The sequence below is a fragment of the Triturus cristatus genome, chromosome 4_2, assembly GCF_964204655.1.
Source record: "Triturus cristatus chromosome 4_2, aTriCri1.1, whole genome shotgun sequence".
In the NCBI taxonomy this organism is placed as follows: Eukaryota; Metazoa; Chordata; class Amphibia; order Caudata; family Salamandridae; genus Triturus; species Triturus cristatus.
Window position 1 is genome coordinate 965,763,584 of NC_140586.1, and position 4,355 is coordinate 965,767,938.

At 41.5% G+C, this 4,355-nt stretch overlaps 1 pseudogene; it reads left to right on the forward strand.

The window, feature by feature from the left end:
- The first annotated feature begins 2,192 nt into the window (after positions 1 to 2,192).
- LOC146839157 (uncharacterized) lies at positions 2,193 to 3,679 on the forward strand (annotated as a pseudogene).
- The last annotated feature ends 676 nt before the right edge of the window (positions 3,680 to 4,355 follow it).

A 4,355-nucleotide genomic window follows, 5' to 3' on the forward strand; every position in this document is an offset into this window, starting at 1 on the left:
TTTTCCTTACGGGGGAGTTTCTCATATTAATGCAAGGTTGGCCCAACAGTGTAGGCTCATCTAAATTGAATGATTCATGCTCAAGTCCTATACTTTGGTACCTGCAGTGTATACATGAGAAAGGGCCTTCCAGAAAAGCGAGGTGCCTCACCTCATTCAGTATAGGAAAATAGCACTGACATTGAGAATTTTCCCTGAGGTGCAATAGGTCTCTACGAGAATATTTCCACCTCCAATCAGTACCTTGCTCTTGGTTAACTTGAGCAAAAAATGAATTCCTTGACTATCGCCAAATTTGTCTCCTCCCCACCACGTGATACTCTCCTCGCTCGGACTGTTCCGTCTGCGTCTGTTCTCTCGGGATCTTACTTCTGCCTCATCATGTCCTCCCATCCTGCCCTCTTCTGTCTTGTCTTCCATTTCAGGGAGCATGCTGGGTCCCTGTGGTGAGGGTGGAAGATAGTCTTTTTTTTTCCTATTTCCTCTGTTGATTTGTATTTCTTTGTCCTTTTTTGATTTCCTTTAGTGTTGTGATTTTTTTTCTTTTTTCAGGTGTTGTAGTGCCCGGGTCCTATTGAAGGAGCATGACGAGTTCCTGGCCGCTAAGTAAGTCCTTATCTTCCCCAAAATTTGTAATGGAGAATTCCACTGAGCTGACCAGACACAGCCTTAGCAGGCAGTGGCATTCAAAGCACTGAGAACATGGCCAATTCCTTTGTTCAATAAAAGGTCCCTAACTGATCGCTGAAATAAGGAACATATGAATCCTCTAAGGGGGCTGGGTAGTAAACAATATCTGATAATTCATTAAAGGTGTTAAAATAAATTCCTGAGATGCCAGTCGTAGTCACATTTGTAGGTGTTGGCTGCTTCTGAGAATCTGTGTCACGATGTATGTGTAACTTGTGTTTCTTTCTACAGAATGCACTCATTTTTCCCTCACAACCTTGAGTTCCTGTGGTTCCAAGCTCCCTATCTGCACGGTGTCCCAGAGCTGTTTCACCCCAGTCAAAAATGCAACTCACACTGATTTCCTCCCTTGTTTCTGTAAATGCTTTCTTTCTGCAAAGAAAATGGTCATAAATATTATTTCTTTATGTCTATTCACAGTCTCTAACTCTAGTTCCACAGGTCACTGAACAAGAGCCGAAAAAGAAATGTACTTTAGTCAAACACAATGAAAAGGATCATTTTGAAGAAAGGGAAGCACTCTAGAGGCCTAAAAAGAAACACATTCTTTGCCCCAGGAATGGTGAGAAACATAGAGCGGAAGAAGCTGCTGAGTGTCAACAGTAATTTCTCAAATTTCGTATGTTTATTATAAGTTGTGAAGTCCCTAAAGTCAAATGACCAGAAGCAATTACCGAAATTCCATTTCAAGGTGTGTAAGAACGAGAACATTGGCGACAATTGATATCCACACAGTGCCCTAGAGAGCAGACTAATCAGCGTTGTAAGTTCTATCTGAGGGTTTATGAGGGATGCCTTGGAGACCCAAGCGCCGCCCCAACAAAACAGTGTCCGTACATATGATGTGACAGAATTGTCTGGGTGACCATCGCCTTAATTTAAAAGTACAACCTTTCGTCTATGTCTCTTGTGCTTCAAGAGGAGAGAAAACATTGTTTAAAAGAAAGTAATTGTGAAAACGCTTTCCTGTTGTCACTACAGCAAAATCGCTGGATTTTCCTTTTTAATATAGAAAGATTTTCTACACCAACTCTGTCTCGTGGGTTGATCCGAGTTGTTTTGAAGTGTCCCAGACCGGCAAAGTCGATCATGTACTTGCTGTGGCATGTCCTAATCCCGATCATTACTTGTAGGAATAAGTTTATCTAACATGTAAGCACTAAAGCCCAAAGACCTTATCAGTGCTTTTAAAAGCCCTAAATCAAATATGATAAAATGGGCTCACAAAATGAGTCTCATTCTACTTGAGAAAACGTGTGTGGGCAAAACGTATAGCAAATAGCTCCATGAGGGGCAACCTAATAAATGCAACGGGCTCCTTAGTGAAAGTTTATAAGACAAGTTAGGTAGACTGGCTTTACAGGTAGGAAAACATAACTCCAAATAAAAGGTATCAATATTTAAATACATATGTTTAGTACAGTATGTGCAGTGCACTTTACAACTTAATGCTGAGTGTATCATAAACAAGTGCAGACTCTGGGAACAGATTCAGTCTTAAGATGGCCTGTGTCCAGGAACAGACCCAACTTGGAGAAACAAACAACTCGAATAAGAGCAATGAATGTTAGAAGAGCTTTCGTTATCAATCCCACCTCACTAAACACAAGAGAACTCACACTGGACAAAAACCCTATCAGTGTCCTGAGTTTCAAGAAAGCTTCAGTCACAAGGGGAGCCTCACTCGACACAAGACAATCCACACTGGACAAAAGTCCTTTTCAGTGCTCTGAATGCCAGAAAAAATTCAGTCAGAAATCTGGTCTCGCTTGTCAGGAGAGAACTCACACTGAACTAAAACCGCATCAGTGATCTGAATGCCATAAAAGATTCAGTCAGAAAATAACTCTCACTCACCATGAGAGAACTCACACTGGGCTAAAACCTTATCACTGCTCTGAAAGCTGGAAAAGCTTCAGCCAGATAGGTAATCTCACTCAACATGAGAGAACTCATACTGGGTGCAAACCGTATCAATGCAATGAATGCCAGAAAAGATTCACTCTAATATCTAGTTTAATTCAAAACGAGAGAGCACACACTGGGCAAAAACCATATCAGTGCTCTGAATGCTGGAAAAGTTTCAGTCGCAAAATAACTCCCACTCACCATGAGAGACCTCACACTGGGCTAAAACCTTATCAGTGTTCTGAATGCTGGATAAGCTTCAGTCAGAAAGGCAATCTCACTCAACATGAGAGAACTCACACCAGACAAAAACTGTATAAGTGCTCTGAATGCCACAAAAGTTTCTGTCACAGATCAGGTTTAACTCGACATGAGAGAATCCATACTCCGCACAAACCATATCAGTGTTATGAATGCCAAAAAAGCTTCAGTCGGAAGTTAAGTCTCATTAAGCATGTGAGAATGCACACTGGGCAAAAACCTTATCAGTGTACTGAGTGCCAGAAAACTTTCAGTCACAAAATCTATCTCACTCAGCATGAGAGAACTCACACGGGGCAAAGACCTTATCAGTGCTCTGAATGCCAAGAAAGCTTCAGTCAGAAATCTGGTCTCGCTCAACACGAGAGAACTCACACTGGACAAAAACCACATCACTGTTCGGAATGCCAAAATGGTTTCAGCCAGAAAACCCATCCCAATTGACATGAGCATCTACACATTGGGCAAAAACATAAAGCATATAGTATTGGTGGCTGGGGATGATGGTGCACACACCACAGTAATCACAATTAGTCCCAGTTTGTTTGTGTGTGACTATCCATAAATGTCTGGTGCTACTAAGAGAAGGAAGAGCCACAAGTCCTCTGCTGGATGGATTCCAAATGAAAGAAAGGGTTCTCTGAGCCGCAGGAAATCAGCTGTTGAGGTTGTGGTTACAACATGTATTCTTTATTGTACATCCATTAGTCCATTTTGCCTTTTTCAACACGTGTTTTATCTATTGCTGACTCCACTGAAACAGACTTCATCGGGGCTGCAAATTCAAATGTAATCACATTTTAGGGAGGAGCACCTAGATGATTAAGATTCCATCACCTGGGTCATTCACCCATAAGGCACCTCGTGCTTGAGTGTTTTACGTGATCAATTACGTTCACATGTCTGAAAACGTGAGGGTTTTATTACATTAGTTAAAGTCATCATGCATTGAGTTAATTGCAAAGTTCCATCAAACCGGTGTTAGCTATGCGCACCAAACATCCGTTAGTGTTTGCATCAGGTCAAGAGAATCAAAAAGTCACCCTATGACATGCACAAGCAAGGGTCACCAGTCGTGAGTGTGGCCATGGGGCATTCACTATCGTCAGAAAGTCTGCGGACTCACCTAGCCTTGTGGTGGTCTGTAATAATATTAAAAAGAAGGTGGATAATCATTGAAATGGTATCTGTAATGATTGAGAGCTCCTAGAGCAACTCTCGCTCCATATTTTGGTGTCCAGTTGCATGCTATTTTAATTGCCAAAATCTTACCTGTTACGGCCGCACTGTCGTATGCGGGGTCTGGGGTGCTATGAGGTGTGAATATGATTCGATCTGTGAAAGAAATATGTATTATGTGAAAACATGCTATGTACTTCAACGCTATTCAATGTTTCTCATCAGACTAGTGTATGCTATTATATTTGATATGTCAACTATCATTCCTCATGCGTGTCTAATCCTTACATTCATCTCACACAGTCTGTTGACACAAG